Source organism: Siphateles boraxobius, unplaced genomic scaffold (assembly GCF_051911475.1).
Source record: "Siphateles boraxobius isolate OS27281-9 unplaced genomic scaffold, OSU_SipBor_1 35, whole genome shotgun sequence".
In the NCBI taxonomy this organism is placed as follows: domain Eukaryota; kingdom Metazoa; phylum Chordata; class Actinopteri; order Cypriniformes; family Leuciscidae; genus Siphateles; species Siphateles boraxobius.
In genome coordinates this window covers 5,370,902-5,391,266 of record NW_027508975.1, presented here as the reverse complement: position 1 = coordinate 5,391,266, position 20,365 = coordinate 5,370,902, and the positions used below count along the sequence as shown (strand labels likewise).

Here is a 20,365-nt window from a genome sequence, read left to right as displayed (position 1 = left end):
CTATATATATATATACACATATATATACCCACACACTGAAAAAAATTATAAACGCAATACTTTTGTTTTTGCCCCCATTTTTCATGAACTGAACTCAAAGATCTAAGACTTTTTACAACGTCGATCCACAGCGTCCCAAACATGCTCAATGGGTGACATGTCCGGGTGAGTATGCTGGCCATGCAAGAACTGGGATGTTTTCAGCTTCCAGGAATTGTGTACAGATCCTTGCAACAAGGGGCCGTGCATTATCATGCTGCAACATGAGGTGATGGTCGTGGATGAATGGCACAACAATAGGCCTCAGGATCTCATCACGGTATCTCTGTGCATTCAAAATGCCATCAATAAAATGCACCTGTGTTCGTTGTCCATAACATACGCCTGCCCATACCATAACTGGATTTCTACTAAGACTGAATTCAAGAACTCGAACCTGCATTAAAACTCAATAATCTGAAGAAGGAATCTAAGGGACAGAGAACACACCACAACTGGCCCAATCTCATCTCTTCCCCCCCATGCTGAGTTCCCGACTCCTCACACTATCTCTTTCCCTCAGGACTTATTCAGTCATGCAAATCTCACAAATATACTGTCTCCAGCTGTTTTATGTGAGGTCAAAATAAATACTTCTGGTGCAAATGGTAAAGGGGTTTAATTCCCACAGCAGTAGAACAGTCAGAACAAAGAAAACGATACCTGTTCTTCTGATGCCCAATAAATATCCTTGATAACCATTTGTTTTCATCCTCCAAAATCAGGCGTAACCACTTGTGGCACGGGAAAAGGTCCAACGAAAGCTGAATAAATATTTGGTTGCTAGATGTTTATTGTTCTTTTTTTCCCACTTGGGTAATTAAAGGGAATTGGCAAACCACTCAAGGAAGCATCTGTAAACAGAACTTCCCACACTGTTGCCGTGTGTCTCTATTGCCAGGTATGCTGACTCTTTTAAACTATTTTTGATATTGCATTTTGAATTATTTTTGTATTTTATGCTGAGCAGTTATATATTGTGTATTATGTTTAATAATTTTAATTGATGTTTAACTCTACCTGGAAACGCTACCGCAAATCTTAGTCAGGGTAGGTCAAACTAAAGGCGCATGGATGAAGGGAGCAGTAGGCACGTCATCTGAAGACCTTTTGATTTCTGTCTATCACTGATTTAGCAAGTTGTATGGAAGTGGCTAAAATAAACTACACTTTTTTTGTATGAGTGAGCAGTAGGCAACCGACTTAAGAGGTATTAGCCAACCCTGCATCCACTGAAAGACAGACTAAAGACAGAATTGAAAAGTTTGTGTCCGTGAGAAACATGATCCGGCCGACGTGATCTCAATGCAGCATTGGGTCCATAATGAATTAATAACTGAAAGTATGGGATACCCAGAAAAACCAAACATCAAATCTAAATCAAAAGTAATCTTATGATCAGCTGTTAAGATAGAATATCAGTAGAAACAAAGAGTCGGATTAAATTATTCATGGAGTCAGAATTAAAATTAGAATTCAACTGTTTAAAGGTGCTCTAAGCGATGTCGGGTGAAGTCACTTCTTGTTGACGTTTAAAGTATTGTCAAACAAAACGGAGGCTAGCTAGACCCTCCTTCCTCCTCATCTGCGCACTAACCCCCCAAACCCCACCCCCAAATCCTTCTTGTCGGTTATTGGCTGGACCAGTTTGTTATGTTTCGTAGTGTGGGTTAGCCCAATTTGTTTTTGTTGCCGTTTGTGGAGCCTGGGGGTGTCTGTAGAGACCGAGTTTTTTTTTTTTTACAGTGTGTTCAAGGGACAGGCAGCTAACGGATAGTGAGGAGATGTTTGCTGTATGTGACAAAAAATATTTTGGCCTAAAAAACTAGTGACAAAGTTTAGAGCACCAATAATAGACAAGTCAAATCAAGTCATCCTCATTTTTATAGCGTAGATTGTTTCAAAGCAGCTTTACAGAGATAGATTGTAGATTGTTTCAAAGCAGCTTTATAAAGATAAACATATAATTTAAGGTAACAGATTGGTTTGGTTTTATAGTGGTTCTTGAATGTTTTTTCCAGCTAAAGTTAGTTTTGATTGATTCACTTCCGTCTAAATGTTCATTTGTCATTAAATTAGGGGTAGGGCTGGGCGATAAATCGATTTTATCGATTAACTCGAATGTGTAGTTTACGCCGTTTTTTTTTTAATGAAAATCGGTTTTCTCTTTAACAACCGCCGACGCTCCCATCTGGGCTCCCGTAGTTCCGACCGGGCTCAACGCTTGCCATGATAGAGATAAACAAACAACATGGCAAATGAGCAAGACAGAATGAGCAGCAGAAGCACACCCGCCGAAAACATTTACAAGCTGAATCTGCAGGGCTGCCAACTGTAAGAGACGCAATTTTGTTACTTTTTACACGCTCTCACGCCACACATCCATTTTTTCACGCAAAGAAAAATCGCGAAGCAAAGAGGACACTGACACCGACAGACAAGACAGAGCAGGTTACTATCGATATGAAACAGATTCTCAGCTCTCAGATTCTGTCAGTTTTATTATGAAATTCAAACAATAAACACCGTTTTGGCGTTTGTAAATGTGACGTGAAAGAACGCTGGCAGATCTCAGTTCAAGCGGCATGTGAACCGATCAACTGTTACTCTTTACTACCAACTAGAGTGCGGATCGGGCCGAATTTTTTTGTCCGAGCCCGGCCCGCGTCCGACAGAGCAGTAACCGAACCCGAGCCGAGCCCGACAGGCATAAAGATATTTATGTCCGAGCCCGACCCGAGACCGACAGTTAAAATACCATTTTTTTTCTCATACTAATGACACATGTGCGTTTGTTTGTGTGGAAAGCCTGCTTTTATTAAGCAACTGTAGGAAGACATTCGGAAATGTCAGCAGGATGAGTGCATCAGCGCGCACGGAGAAACAAGCGCACTTAACCCAGGCGCGCATGCACGTGTTTCGTTGTCACGGCTACATAAACAAATTTCCGCACACAGGAAGACAGATTTTATGGTAATATTTTATATGTATTTTAATCACAAAAACGAACGTTTGCATAACGTGAAAGCATCAGGCACATTGGCTACCAACATAATAAGCTGTTTTAAATTTAAAATGTTCAATGCCATATCGCGCTGATGTGACCGAGCCCGACTCGAACCCGAACATAATTTCTAAATATCTGTCCGAACCCGGCCCGGCCCGTCGGGTACCGACGGGTCCCGTCAGGCTCGGGGCGGGTATCCATCCTCTACTACCAACTTACCGAAATGTAATAAAATCGATCGATCAGTGTTTTTCAACCGCGGAAAGATGTGCATAAAACAGCTGGAGAACAACATATGTCACGTAACGTTATATCTACCTCAGGATGCCTTTTAATGACCCATAGCACGCATGTTAGTTGGACTTAAAATAATTGCTATAGAGAGGAGTATTTTGCTAAATATGATAACTATATTACACATTTATTAAATTTTTACCTATATCATTAAAATAGTATAACGTTGTTATTATAAAAAACGCATTATATTTAATTTGAGTTAGTTTTAACCTTTAATAATACCAGCTGACAGGGCTCTCTGTATGTTTACAGCATTAGGTGATTTTTTTTTGGAGAACAATTAACACATTAACGTATCTACTGTACCTATTTATCCAAAGGAATTTATATTGAATCAAGATCAGAATCAAATCACAAGAATTGAATTGAAATTGTGAAATTTGTGTTAAGCAATAATAAAAACAGTAGTATACCAGTAAACTTAATAAAATTATGTTTAGTTACCAAATAATTTGACAATCACAATACACTTATTGTGATGCAAGTTTTTAGTTTTTTTTAAGCATCCCCCCAATCCTAATCCACCCATTTTATTTTATGTTATTTTCATTGTTTTCAAAGACAGGGCCTGGCCTCTTGTCTTTTTGGCTTGTTGTTTCTGATTGCACTTTAATCGAGATCAAATCCCAGAAGGGAATATTAAAACAAAATAAAGTTAAAACTTGTTTTGAACAATTTCTTTGTCATCTGCAGATTGATTTTAAGTAGGGAGAGAAAAAAATCGATTTAAATCATAAATCGGATTTTTTGTGAAAAAATCTGGGATTTTTTTTAGGCCATCTCGCCCAGCCCTAATTAGGGGGCGCTAAGACGACACCGTTCTCTCTAAACAGACGTTAAACGCGAACCTGTGATAGACGCTGATGGCGTTCACATGCGCATTAAGAATTTATTCTATAGTTATGTGCGTTTGAATATATGTGCGCAGGTTTGTAATTCCTTACAAACCATGCCTAAACAAACTACTTGTCTTGTCTATAAATTTTGATGCAGAATTTTATTTTATCATTTCAGGTAGGTATGCAAACCGAAAAATTCCACAATATAATAATAAATTAAATTAATATAATAAATTAAATTGAGTTTTCCAGAAGCGCCAGAAAAGACATACATGCAGAATACCTTCAAACACAACACTGGATTCCGTTGATGGGCCAGTGGGTGGAGTTTACACCACCATGGGCCACTCGATCCACAACATGACATCAGAAAACCGCTCACCAACACAACGCCATACAGATCCGCCATCTGCCCTGTACAGTGAAAACCAGGATTCATTCGTGAAGAGAATACCTCTCCAAAGTGCCAGACGCCATCAAATGTGAGCATTTGCCCACTCAAGTCGGTTACAACGACGAACTGCAGTCAGGTCGAGACCCCGATGAGGACGACGACCATGGAGATGAGCTTCCCTGAGACGGTTTCTGACAGTTTGTGCAGAAATCCTTTGGTTATGCAAACCGATTGTTGCAGCACCCATCCAGGTGGCTGGTCTCAGACGATCTTGAAGGTGAAGATGCTGGATGTAGAGGTCCTGGGCTGGTGTGGTTACACATGGTCTGCAGCTGTGAGGCCGGTTGGATGTACTGCCACATTCTCTGAAACGTCTTTGGAGACGGCTTATGGTGAAATGAACATTAAATTCACGGGCAACAGCTCTGGTGGACATTCCTGCAGTCAGCATGCAAATTGCACGCTCCCTCAAAACTTGTGACATCTGTGGCATTGTGCTGTGTGATAAAACTGCACATTTTAGAGTGGCCTTTTATTGTGGCCAGCCTAAGGCACACCTGTGCAATAATCATGCTGTCTAATCAGCATCTTGATATGCCACACCTGTGAGGTGGATGGATTATCTCGACAAAGGAGAAGTGCTCACTAACACAGATTTAGACAGATTTGTGAACAATATTTGAGAGAAATAGGCCTTTTGTGTACATAGAAAGAGTCTTAGATTCTTTGAGTTTAGCTCATGAAAAATGGGGGCAAAAACAAAAGTGTTGCATTTATAATTTTGTTCAGTGTATAATATAATATAAATATATATATATATACAAATATATATTAAAAAATGAAGCTTAATTTTATCGACCACAGTGGAAGAGCAATTAATTTCCCAGAATGCTCTAATTTATTCAAAATATTATATAACAGTATTTTTTTAAAGAAATGTATACTTTTATTCAGAAACTGTGCATTAAATTGATCAAAAATGATAGTAAAGACATTTATAACATAAAAAACTTCTCTTCATAAAAAATGTATCAAGTTTCCACAAAAATATTAAGCAGCACAACTGCTTTCAACATTGATGATAATAATAATAAGAGAACATTTAATTGAGCAGCAAATCAAGCATATCAGAATGATTTCTGAAGGATCATGTGACACTGAAGACTGGAGTAATGATGCTGAAAATTCATCACATTTGAAAATATGTTAATTGATGTGTAAAATGTTAATTAAAATATTATAACTGTGATAATATAGATACATAACTGTTTTTTGAATAAATGCAGCCGTGGTGAGCAGAGCACAACAACTTTCAAAAATCTTATCAACCCCAAACTTTTGTAAATATATTTATTGAATAACTATAATCATATTTTTATAATCAATTATTGTTGTAGAAATGGATTGGAATGTTGATGCTAAATATTCATTTTATAAAGTTATACAATCACAGATTTCATTATGCTTTAAAATGCAGCAAATTCCTCTTCCTGTCATTAAAATTCAACTTCCTGTGGAGTGTGGACAGTTCAATTCAAATTCCATCTCATGAACTGAAATGGAGCCAATTCTTAAAATCAGAATTCAGCCCAACCCTCGCTGAAGCAATTTAATGAGTCAGTGAAGGAGAGAATGGACAGAAAAACAGACGGAAGGCAGCGAGAGATATAGGGTCCCTGCTGAGGAGTGATATTTACATTCTCTTGCTTGGCATTAGTAAAGAAAATAACAAGCTTCACACACTACAATCACTAATCCAGTTTGGCTAGTCATGTGGACACTCTGGCACAACGCTGATAACACACACCCACCAGCCCATGCAGCATCTGTACTCCTAAATCACACACACAGGCGCTTAGTCATGATAAAGCCCACAAACACCATGCCTGAAGGTGCATATATGTGTAGTTATCACCATTTTTCCCTTTTCCTACTTCAAACACATTATGTAACCGTACTCTGCTGAGACAAGAGCAAGCTCCAAAGACAATGAGGAAGACTGTCTCCGAGCACAAGCACTGAGTTTTTCTGAACTTTTAAAAAAAATAAGTTTTGGCCAGTAGGTGGCAGCACCACATTAAGTTATTGCTCTGGTTGCTCTCCTGATGTGATGTCACAGAGGATTGTTGTGGCAACATTTCCTCTTAATTGCTTAGGATTCTCTGGAACAAGTGCACAGCATTCTGGGAAGTTCATACCTGCTGTTTGCAAAGTGCACCTGCTGTGGCTATCATAATCTGAGTGGATCTAATTTGACACAAAATTGACAGCCTAACCTTGAGTAAGCATCAGACGGCACGCCCATGGGCCGTTCGCTGACTGTCTCATGCGTACTGCACACAAAACTGAAAAGCACTTCTGAAAATAACAAACTCCGATCAGATGTATCAGAATTTAACAAATTTCATTAAACATTTGTTTAGTACTTTGGATAATACATATTTAATAGGATAATAATAGGAAATTTTATTGATCACTATAATCAGCATATAAGAATGATTTCTGAAGGATCATATGACTGAAGACTGCAGGTAATGATGCTGAAAATTCAGCTTTGCCGTCACAGGATTAAATTACATTTTAAAATGCAGCTGAGGTTTATAAACTTTGTTAACATAGGCCTACTTTAACCATGAATATTTGTAAAATACTACTAACAAAATACATAATGTGCATTTTTATCTACACATTGTCATAGTTACATTCATTTTGTCATAACTATGTAGTCATCGTAAGCAATATGAGCTTGATTTACTAAAAAGAATCGACTCCGTGTCATTCATTCAAGAGTCGGACTTCACTGGTCGTGCTGTATGGTTTTGATTCACTCAAAAGAACCTTAGTACCAAGTAAACCTATTCACAACACATAACTGTATATTTTACTGAATTTTATATTTCAGATGGTAAATCTGTGAAATAATTAGTACTTAAAACATCTGGACTTCTAGTTGAGCCATTTTTTTATTTTTTATTTTGCAATTATTATCAAAGCAATGTCAGATCCCCTCACCCCTAAACAGCACATATACAACAAAGAAGTGTGGTTGGGTGCTTTAAATGTCGGTCAGATGGTCTTTTCCTGTGTAAGTGGGCGAAAGTGGACCAGACTGTATTTAGTAAATCAATGGACAGGCTAGACAAGACCATATAACCTTGTTTGTTTTAAATATTTCTTTGTACCAAAAATGCGCAGAAAGACAAAATTCAATCATGAAATCTGAGATTTAATATTTATTCGGCTATAAATGTGTTGATTTGGCCCTTAATGGAGCACAGAGGCTTCGGTTCACGTCTGCACTATGCACACGGTCACACTCACATCTGAGATCTGGCATGGACTGTAATGTGAGATGGCCCTGTGCCAGAGGAAAGGGATATTCCCAACGGGATGCACGTTGATTCGATGCAGCTGTATAAAACACAATTTTCATGAGCTCTTCTGTGCTGCAGGCCTCTTTAGATTACCCATTCATCCCCCACCTACAAATATCCCTTCTCTCTCTCCATCTCACTGTTTCCGCATGGCTAAGGGGTAATCAGCAAGGGTAATCAGCTTGCGTGGTATTACTGGAGGACGTCAGCTCAGGCACAGGGAGAGAGAGGGTGTTTGCGTGTGGGATGGAGAACATGTGAGGCTGTAATAAACAGTCATGTGGAGTCAGGCAGGTTTCAGGGTGAATCACAAAAGAGATGCTGAACAGGGCGGAGAGATTCACACATGCTGTTCACACTTATTAACCTATTAGAGAGAAGCGACAGTAAGAGCCGGAGAAAGGACACATGCCATTGCCAAGCCACCTGTTTATTTGTGGTACTTGCTAAGCCAAAAATCACCATGCTCATACTTAGGCATTTGAACCCAGTCTGTGACTCCTGCACGGTTTATGCTACAGAAGTGATACCTTGAATAGGATGTGTTATTATTATGATGTGTTTTTTGACCTGGTAGATGATGAAACAAGGAAAAAACATCCCATTGACTTAAATTGAACACCATATCAACTGCGTACCACAAAAATAAATAAATAAATCATATAAATAAACAAGACGGCATTATGGTCCAGGAACAATAAAAGAGAGTTTTGAGCCAGTTGACAGAAACATCATTTGCCCTATCAGGCCAGTGCTGTGTTGTTGTTGATCACGTACATGTTTTATGCTTTGCAAATAAAAACTTGAGTTTTTTTTTTTTTTTTGTAGACAACAGTCAAGAGGAATTGAGCATCACAGCTCAATATTTACTTGCACTGACCGTAACAACTAAGGATGCACCGATATGAAAATTTTGGTTGATGACAATAAATCTTTATATTTGAAAGATGGAAACCGATATATTGGCAGATAAAGATAAATCTATCCTCTATGAGATGAATAATATATATATATATATATATATATATGATACATAAGCGTGCTTTAACACAGGCGTACAAAGAATTCAAAACATTATTTTACAGTAGTGTTCTCATTATAATATAAATGTAGCTATTTGACAAACTTGCGCGGCACATGTTGCATTTTCCTTTTCACGGTGATTCGAATCCTATTTCAAGCTATTCAAAACCATCATGGTGAACAGCGTGCATCTGAAGTGTCTCAGCTTAAGGAAATAAACCAAATTTATTTATCGGCTTTAATATGTTGGCCAAATTTTCTTATTGTGTCAATAACGATAACATTAAAAATTAACATACTGTATATCGGCCAATACTGAAATGGTGGCCGATATATCATGCATCGCAACAACATTGTATTTTTCTGTTTTATTCAACGATGTTGTCTAATAACTGGCTAACATAAATTGTATCCCCATATATTTTCTGAAAATACAATAATATAATTAATATTATAAATATATATATATATATATATATATATATATATATAAAAATAAATATTTATAATAACTTTATTTATACTTGTATATATTTATGAATATCAGGGCTCGAATTTCGGTGCGGGATTGCGGGTAGCCTATTGCGCATCATTTTAACAATTCCCGCAGGTCTTGCGTGTATAATGCGGGAAATTCCTGCAAACATTCATTCAATCTAGCATGTAGGCCTATGAGTAAATTTAACCGAACAGATTATAAGATCAAATCAGTCATTTTAAAACATTCTGCGAGACGCAATTTCACAAACAGCGTGAGTGATTCTGCCAATGCCGCGTCTTCTCTGTCTCTCAAAATAGGTTACACAAGGCAAACCAATCGCACTGCTGCTGCAGGCGGTAATTCTAGACTCTCGCGTTTCAGAAGTCGGGACATTTGATGAAAATGTCACTTGCACAATCGGGCCATTGCATCGTCACTATTGTTTATAATGTGTGCGTCTTTTTAAGTCTTACCTATTTAAACATGCAAGCGATTTTAAACCGCATAACAAACAGCTCGTGAGTAACAAAACTGAGTTACTTTTCGCGAATTATAGCGCTTTAATGGTCAAAAGCACACAACATTGTCTTAATTCCAGTCTTGGGGAGTATCATCTCAAACATAATCGGTTATGTCTTAAAAAAATAATACAAAAAGAAAATGCATGTGACACTATAATGAAAACAGTATGGGCCGTTCACGTTACGTCTTTTGCGCGTTCATCCTTTGCTGAAACGTCTTCGTCTTCATGGAGAACATGGCTCGTCATGATTGCTTAGCAACAGGAAGCCCTTTTTAAAAGAGGAGAAAGTGTCGCGGACTGCGCTTTACACGAAACATGTGAACGGCCCCTTAATGGATCCGTGCACTAGCTCTTAAAGTGAGAGTAGCCTAAAATGTGTCTGTCATTATTGTATATAAAACAACAAAAGATAGCATTAATTGTAAGGAATCAGGATTAATAGCCTATGTATTCAAATTATACAGGACTAAAAGACTATTCCGTGTTATTTTTTCCGTTTCTAGCATTTCTGAATACTAGTGTTAGACCTAAACTTTTCTCTTTATTTCATGTATTTATTTGTGCTACTTTTTTCAATTTAATTCAAAGATTGAAATCAAGCTTCCTTTTGTTGTGTAAACTAAAAAAAAATATGACCCCATTTTAAAAACACAAATACAATGAGTGAGCAAACATTTAGCTAAACGTATTTTTTTTAAATTGTCTAAAAAATCCCCCCCATAAGAATGACCTAAAGGGGGATTACCCCCTATTTTCCAAAACGAAATTCAGGCCCTGAATATAATAATATAATGTTAATGAGTGAACATATTAACATATTATAAATACATATACATTCATACTTTTATACATGTATAAATAAAAAAGCATTTTATACTATTTATTTATGGGATAAATACTATATAAATTAGATACTATATAAATGCATTAAAAAATTAAATATTATATATTTTATATGTATATGTTTAATAACAATTGTATACATTTATTGCAAATAATAATATTATTTTTACATTACTAATGAAAACTTGGGGTTGGTAAAAAGTGTTTTAATGTTTTTCAAACAAAGACTTTGCAACAATGTAAAAGTCACTTCTTATCAATTTAATGCATCCTTGCTGAATAAGAGTATTAATTTCTTTATGTACTGAACTCATGAAACTTTTTAAAGTTAGTGTGTAAAAATGTGTTGTGAAAATGTATAATACTGCTGAGGTAATGTGGGGGTAGGCGGATACAAATCTGAGCTACTGGTAGAGAAAAGCCCTGCATTTTCTTGTACACTCCAGGCAACTGTTGATCTATATAAAAGAGTGAACAGCTTTCCCTCCAGCTTGACGGGGAGCCTTGTTTACCGTCTCTGTGGAAATTTACAGGGCTGCGAAGCTGTCGTAATGTTGCCGTTAAAGTTACATTAACATGCTGTGATCTACAATGTGTTCCTCTGACAGACAGCATTCTAGTCTGCCATCACAAGAGATGAGAGTGAAGAAAGACCAACTCAGAAGAGAAACATGGACTTTGGTTGGACCTGCTGTGAGATTATGTGTACTGAACAAACACGGCCACACACACACACACTAACAAACAAAGATGCACACACACTCTCTTTAAGCACATAGAAACTGAAAAAGTGCAACATGTTTGTTCAGTAGAGACCTGATTTCAAATTCCTTTCCTAACAGTATCCAAACATACAGAAAAACCTGCTCATGACGCCACATGGATCAACACACCACATGTCTTAAGGCAATGTTGCCATCAACGGGCAACCAGGTGAGACACAGCACCCACGACCGATCTAAAGTATCCAGAAGTATCCCATTCTCAATGGGAAAGTGCTCAAGCAACATCGCTCGGCTACACTGCCATGCATCATTGCTCAAAAAAGTTGCCCCGTGTATCACTTTAAGAATCTCAAGTCTTGGATCATGGAGAAAAGCATTGTGGGGGAAATCACATACTATGTAGGTACTACACTTGAATTTGAACCTACTTTGTGAAAGTATGTTCTAAGAATGACTGACATTCTGATACATCAGCCATGTTATTATTGTCACATGACCTATCAGTTGCATTTCTTCACTGCCATTCATTAATTCTCTCCTGTGGCCTCATGGGATGGTAAAGTGTCCATTGAACGCACACTTCAGAATCTGTCCGGAAGTAGTAGGTCAGCTTTTCGCCTGCTGTTTTTCGAATACTATGTATTCGGATACTACTGTAGGATTACAAATTTTATTTAAATGTTTAATTTAGATTTCCAATACAATAGTATTTTATATTGAGAAAGTTTATAAATGATGAGACCAGGAAATCTCTGCAAACTGTGGTTCCCAGCAGGATATTCCTGACTGTCCCATCTCAGTACGAGAAGGCTAGGCTTTTCCTGTTCACATTGTTTTACCGGGTGAAGAGTCATCCTGAGCAAGTTTGAACTAGAGCCCGACCGATATATCGGCGGGCCGATATTATCGGCCGATTTTAGGCATTTTCCTAACTATCGGTATCCGCATTTATAATGGCCGATAAATGAATATTTTAAAAATAGCGGGTACGGTGATTCATGTAAGGGTGGCGCTGCCAATAAAGCACCTAAAAGCTGTCACAAGAACTGGCAAAAATAATGATTATGAATACAACAAATATAGCAAGGAGACATTTTAATTGTTTATTAATAAACAAGTGTTTTCAGTCAGTGTCAGCCAAAGATGAAGTTGACGATGCTGACTCGCGATCTTCAGTGAGCGCGCGCCAGAGAGAAATGCACATTTCATACGATTACATGAGTCTGTCTGTCTTTCGTTTTGAATTGTTCTGTTTAAAAGTAGACATTTCAATATAGATATATTTCAATTCTCAGGTCTATACGCTGAGTTTCGGTTCATGAGACGAGCTCCAGTTCACCCGCAGGCGCCTCCGTGTCGAGATTATCTATCGTCTGCTAAATTTACTTCTTATAAATTAAATCCAGGCAAATGGCTGATGAAACATTGATTAAAATTAAGATACAATTAATACAAAACGAAATTCACTTTGAAACGAAAGGTTTTGTGCTTTCTGTTTGATGTCTATGTGAAAGTTTCAAAGCATTAGTGCCGCTTTCAGAGCGCTCACGTCCGTAGTGCTGAACTGTCGCGTCTGTAACATTGTTTTTTCCTCATAAATGCAAACACGAAAAATAAAATAAAATAAATTAGAATGAATATTTTATGTAGCCTGTGGAGACTGAGAGCCAAATCTTCTTCATCCGGTGGGTAGTAGCCTACTTGTGATTTGCGCAGTGTAATTCACAGAATTGATTTCTCTGCTACAAGCCTCTGTCACGTATTGTGTGAGCTTGTGACTATTGCAAGCGCGCAGCTGAGAAGTCCTGATTATATTGTCTGCTATATTTAGGCCTACTTCTTATTTATTAAGGCAATTGGTTGATGAAACATTGATTAAAATGCGTGGCGCGAGCGATCTCCGACAGTAAACTGATTCTGCTTTGTCTCAGGTAAACAGCTGTTGCGACGCGAGCAATAACGTCCGTGTAGACACCGTGTTAAAGCTCATTCTGCCTGATAACGCTACGTTACAACATCAAGCAATATTCCAAAAATTTATATAATTATAACACTTTATATAGGGCCATTTTGCATTAAGAGTAGCCTAGTTTCACGTTTAGTACATTTTGCTTACTAATTATTTAAAATAGTATAAAAGTACTGTACATATGTAATTAAAAACGTTTTCATTATAATATTATTCATTTTACTTTAGTAAAAAGATCTGAGTTCTTCCTCCACTGGTAGAGATTAGAGGAATTAAGAGTAAAAATAGAAGATAATAAGGTTTTGTCAGTGACACTTTTTATATATTTATTGATACAAGTTATGACTAAATTAAAAGACAAAGTCGTCGTTAGTGAAGATTATGCAACAGTATTTATAATATAATATAATATAACATGCAATGCAAACTAGTTTGGTTACAGCTCAGCTGTATAATTCTCATTCTATCATTCCCCCTGCCTCCATTACATATCTGTGTCACACAAGTGTTTGATTACCACATTTGAGTGATCATTGCAAAACGTGTTTATAAAATATATTTATTCTGTTTATAGCTACTGTGTAAAGTACCCATCAAAAGTTTGTACACACCAATAGGAAAGTGTCCAAACTTTTGACTGGTATACTGTACTATAATACACATAAATAATATTGCTACTGTATTATAATATACACATAAATAATATCGGCTGATATATCGGTATCGGGCTTTTTTTACTCCCTAATATCGGTATCGGCATCTGCCCCCAAAAATCCATATCGGTCGGGCTCTAGTTTGAACACCTGCTATTTTATTACTGAGACCATTTGTCTTGGAGTTCTTATCTCAGTGGGAGAAGTCCTGCACCGTTGTTCCTCACAATGTAATCCCTCCCCCTTGAAATGTATATAAACTACAATGTAAAGTTCCCTTAGTTAGACGATGTTGGAATGACTGCAGCTACCGACAAGCAATAAAGAACTTCTGCTTGGAAAACTTCCACCGTCTCCTGGTCTGAGCTTCTAACTTTTCTACAAAGAAAAAGATCATTACACTACTCTGTTGGAGTACTGTTCTCTGCATGCTATATAGTGGTAAGTGTTCGATTTTGGATGAAGCGTCAGTTTCTCCAACTAGGATGAGGGATTGTTGGGATTGTTGGCCTGCCAGGCTACTAGTTTTTTATATGGAAGCTACAAGGCTTCTCTCACTCCAAAATATCCAGAGGACATAAAATGACTCTGGCACCCCTCAAAGCAGATGGACTTTTTGGTTTATTCAGGATTGAAATTCATAAAGACAGGCCTTGTATTTAATTATGCAGACATGAACTCTCAGTGTTAGTTACAGTGAAGTAGCTCACCAATACCAGCAGCTAAAAGGCTCCCAACACAATCTTCCTCATGCTTCACTGTGGTAGATGCATTTATTATTATATTTCTCAGCAGATTTTCGAAGACACGCTCTGGAGCATTACCATGCAACTAATATTTCATTGTGATTCATCACTCCAACAACAACTCCCATATCAGCCCAAAAAAAAAAAAAAAATTCTGTCTTTTGATGTTTTTCTGAGACAGCAATGGCTTAAGTAGTGCACTTGCTTAAATTTGGCTAATTTCCTGACCAATAATTTATGGTTAAGACAATTAAAAGCTAAGTGTTAAGCCATTTTTTTTTTTTTTGCTTGGTCCATTTTTTCTGCCCAAGAGTGTACCTCATTATAAAACAGCATCTAAATTGAGTGAAGCACATCATGTGGCAGCCATGTGACTAAAATCCTTTCATTCATTCCTTAACTAGGCTAAATGTTCTAGAAATAACTATTGGGTAAAACAAACAACAATTACAATGGGAGAGAGATGCTTCCAGTAAAAGACCATGTACAGCTCAGACCTTAGCCTATCTGATACAACCTATTAAAAATCATCAGAACCCACACTGAAGGGTCTTTGTAAATATATTCAACTGGTGTCTTTGTTTTTATTCCTATGATTGTGTTTATTAGACTCGTTAGCAGAGGTGGAAAAAGTACAAAACTTCCTTACTTGAGTGAAAGACAGATACTACTGGTCAAATATTACTCTGTTAATTTAAAGTTTTAAAGACCTGTTTTTACTTAAGTAAAAGTACAGAAGTACTCATTTGTAAAAGTACAGAAGTACTCGTTTTTAAAAGTACTAAAGTACATTTCAATGCATTTTTTTATTATTGTTGCATTGTTACTTACAATACCTTATGCCTCTGAATCTATGCCTGCCAACCTACCTATACCTACTCTCATATCAATATCAAATTTATTTCTAGAACACAGTTCAGATAGTGGGATTGAATGTAAGATTCTAAAAATTAGAACACAATAACGTCCACAATGGTTTAGAACACCCAAATGGCTGTTCCCTCAAATAGTGCCATATTTAAAGTTTAACTTTTAGTATGAATATGTTAGCCTTACAGTTATCTATAAGCTAGTGTGCTCGAAAACAATAACAAAATTTGCCTTTAGAAGAACAAACCTAACGTTGAAAAGGAAAATCAGGTTTATATCAGAATCCAACGTCAGATTGACTTATCTCGAACATTGGACAGACGTTGGGTTCTGACGTCAACCCGACTTTCATTTCCAACCAAAATCCAACGTCAATCTGAGGTCGGGTTCTGACATCAATCCGACTTTTATTTCCAAACAAAATGCAACCCCTACAAACAAAATCATCCACTGACTGACGTTACTACTTTCTACTCAAGGAGCTTGACAGAAATGTAGTGGAATAAAAAGTACGATATTTGTCTTTCAAATGTAGTGAAGTTAAAACATTTCCAGAAAAAAAGAATAGGCTACTCAAGTAAATAGGAGTGTCGAAATGAATCGTTTCTACGATGCATCGTGATGCGGAAGAGGACGATTCGGTATCTGTTCAGTAATAGACCATAACCGATTATAACGTACTGACGCTTTTCTGAGGTCATTTTTCGCGTATGTGCTTTGTCGCGGTAGCAAACAATGGCAGAGGGAGGCGAGTAATTAAAAATGCTCCAACTACTTTGAAAGCCTACATCTGGGCACATTTCGGCTCTTATGAACAACCTGGTAAGCACGACCTGGAGAAGACATGCGCTGTGTGCTCTCATGTCACGTACAAATAGAATATGCAGGAGGTAATACCACTAGCTTGATAAACCACGTTAGCCGTTTTCACCCAAGCTTCGAACGCCTGGCAGAGTCTGACTGCTTTAGAGTAAGCGGATGAGCTCCAACGACACCCGAATCCGCAGCCAAAAGCAAATCATCCACCCGCACCAATAATTTTCTCTGATTTATGTATCCGCACCCGATGGTCAAATTACAATTATTCTGTGTTGTTACTTGTGATTATAAATGGATGATCGTCACCTTCAACAGCGGACTCTGCGACGGTTGATGCGCGCATCTCTAGGGTAACATTATACACTGATGAATGAGCGCTGCATTGAAATGAACATTTATTTTAAAAAAAATTGATTTGACAGAATAAAATTTTCTTAATGGCATAAAAAGGGTTTACTCCCTTTAAACTTAAACTGGATGTCACCTAGGGGTGTGCCGGCTTCAGAATTGGTGATGACGGTTATGACGTGAGTCAAATGTGACGTTTGTTTGTTATTATAGAACAACTTAGTTTGAATAAAGGAGCAGACACTGATCTACTTGCTCTACATTTATTTAAAATGAACAGCAAGACGACTAAATGTGCTTTCCATTAAATTAATCACACACAGTAAACAAATCCTTAACAAAAAAAAAAACTTTACAATGAACGTGCTTTGTTTTAAATAAATCACACACAGTAAACAAAACCTTAACAAAAAAAACTTTGCAATGAACTGCAATTTAGACGCGCAAACTGGGTGCCGGTGCGGTGAGACGTACATGCTCAGGCAGATTCGGCTTGAAGTCATTCATCCTCGGATGCGGCGCAGCGTGCGCTGTTACAAAAAACAAAGCTGTGCACACAGCAATGCGAAATGGGGTCTTGCCGGTCCTGCGCACCCAACGCGTCATTTTTGCCGCGCGCACCTTCGCGCTCGTGCGAACCATAGACAGTAAAAGAAACGGACGCGTTGAGTATAAACAAGGCTTTACTCCATGTCAGCGCGCACTCTGATCGGTAAAGGGGCACAGACCTCTCCCGAATCATCTCCAGCAGTAGCAGAAGTACCACCACTAACTCTGCCTCCGTTTCCCTCGTAAGCTGATATTAGTATTTAAACATTCTCCATGATAAAAAATGTTTGTAAAAAAATATTTTAATAACACTGTTTTGGCGGTTATAGAGTTCTAATGACGGTGTTCAACTATAACCGTCGGTCTCACGGTTATATAATAACCGTCACACCCCTAATGTCACCGTTTCTGTCACTGCGACTTCCCAAACAGGCGAACGTGCGAACACACACATCACTTTTGAAGTAAAATTTAAAACTGAGGATGCAACGCATTGTAATGCATCGCGATATCGAATTGAATTGAATCGATGACATGATAATCGTAATCGAACCAAACCGAACCGTGAGACCAGTGTAGGTTCACACCACTACAAGTACAGACACTCAAGAAGTGTACTTAAGAACAGTACTCAAATAATGTACTTTGTTACTGTCCACCTCTGCGCGTTAGATACCATGACATTGACAATCATTATTCACACAGACTATATCTAGGCTATATCCTCAATTTATCCAGAATCATGCAGCTCTAGTGGTACATTATTGTCAAATGCGATAGAGCATTAACCTTTTAGCGCCGCTCACTGGACACTTATTTTCTGAACTGCCACAATATGTACAACAAGCAATGCGTGTTATAATGAACGCATTTTTAGCGACATTCACTGGACATTACACTTTGAAAGTGTCACAAAACTTGCAAGAAGCAACGTAATCTTTTGTAGAAATGCCGCCACTCACACGTTTTTCCAATGAGCCTGGGTTGGATCAGAAGTACATTGGCTCCTCTGTGAGAGGCCGAGAAAGTCTATAAGGGACAGTCATCGTGTCCTCCCGCATCACATCCTCAATCCTCTCCAGCCTCAGCCTCCACGGTGATATGGGTCTCCATGACAACCGCAGAACAAGAGAATGCAAATGAGCCTCGTATACCAAGGTGTTCTGGGAGAAAAGGTCACATGTAAAACCAATTCTGTTCTCTGATTTCCATTTCCAACACAACCTGTTCCTCACATACAATCAACCTGCAACTAATAGACAAAAAAAAAAGAACCAAAATGATGACACACACTGAGAAACAGATAAGTGTTTATGATAAGCATTATGAGCAATGACAGACATAAAGATAAGAAATAGCCCTTTAAAGGGGCATGCACAGATCCAGCAGCTTAATGAATGGATTGTTAAAAGACAGCATATGTTGAACTCCAGAGATTATTATAGCTCCTTAATAAGTTGCTAAGGTGACACGATTAAAGGAAACCATCAAAGGAAATCTATACTAAAACTGTTTCTAGATTAGTTATTGTGGGTTCCTATCACAGCAGCACACTATCTGGGCCTATTTCTGTGTGCACTTACTGCTTACAGTTGTCTATCTCTAAAGTCTGATCAATGCATTTAGCAAACACATTCAACCTGGAGCCAAAATTATCTCTCAACAAAAGCCAAATAAGAGCTGTAACTTGCTAGAAATGACAAAATTACATTTCCAACTTTTACCTCAGTGCACTGAAAAGCCTAATAAGTTGACTCTACTCTATTGATTTAGTAAACTCCCTCAAGTTAATTGAGTAATGGGGTCTCTCAAAATGTGTATGTTTAAAGGGATAGTTCACCCAAAAATTTTAATTCTTTCATTAATTACTCACGCTCATTTTGTTCCAAACCTATAACTGAGTGTTCACACCGCCGCCGGCGAGAGCGTCAAAGTGGCCGGAAGTCATTCATTTTCAATGAGAGCCGGCGGCGAGCTCCGGCGAGAGCGGAGCGGCACGTCTTGGGCGGCGAGGAGAGGTTGAAATTTGGTCAACTTTATGGTAATGAGCTATGACGCGGCTCGGCAGCAACCGGCGGCAACGAATCGGAATGTAGAAGTGCTCCGTTTGAGAGGATTCCAGAGAACACAGTCTGTAAACTTTGATTCCGACCACATTAGTTCCCAAGCAAAATAGAGGAGAGGTTGATCATTTGAATTTAATAAGAAGGCGCGCAACACTATTTATAGGCAAGATTTTCGCGCTAATATACTTTATTTCTGCGGGAATGTAAATTAGAATATAACTTAACCATGAACACAAAAGTCACACCACACACATGGCTTTTAATTGGTTTAGTTCGTTAGCAAACATGTCACTTTAATTGTTAAGTTCTTTCCATTGATCAATTTTCTGCAAAAATAACGATCAACATGCTTGTTCTTTGCGGCCCCTTTAAATTAAGTTTAAAAAAAGACCAAGCATTCGATCTAGGTCAGAGCATCAGAGCGTCCACAAATCTTTCCACGGCGTCACTGGCAGGGCGGCGAGAGGGGCGGTGTGAACGCACAGTAAGACTCTCATTTCTGAATTTAGTCTTTTATTCGCATACAAACATTGATCAGCGAACATATACCGAGGCTCAACTGAACCTGCTTGACGCGCAAGAACAAACCTCTCGTGAAAGCTCAAACGTGCTGCGTAACACAAGAATGAACCTCATTGGTTTTTGCATGTCAAGTGATTATGTTGAATGTTTAGGCCTATATGTGAACAAAAGCCTAAATTCAATCTGTTCATCATTTAAAGCGATTGTGTCTCTTCAGAAAATTTGGACTAAACCGTTAAATTCATATGGATTATTTTTACAATCTCTTTATGAACTTT

The 20,365-nt window shown here is 37.9% G+C and overlaps 1 protein-coding gene across 2 annotated transcripts in view; it reads right to left on the bottom strand.

Moving 5' to 3' along the window:
* Positions 1 to 20,365, bottom strand: part of smap2 (small ArfGAP2) — a 35,129-nt gene that overhangs the window by 10,406 nt on the left and 4,358 nt on the right. The window lies entirely within an intron of this gene.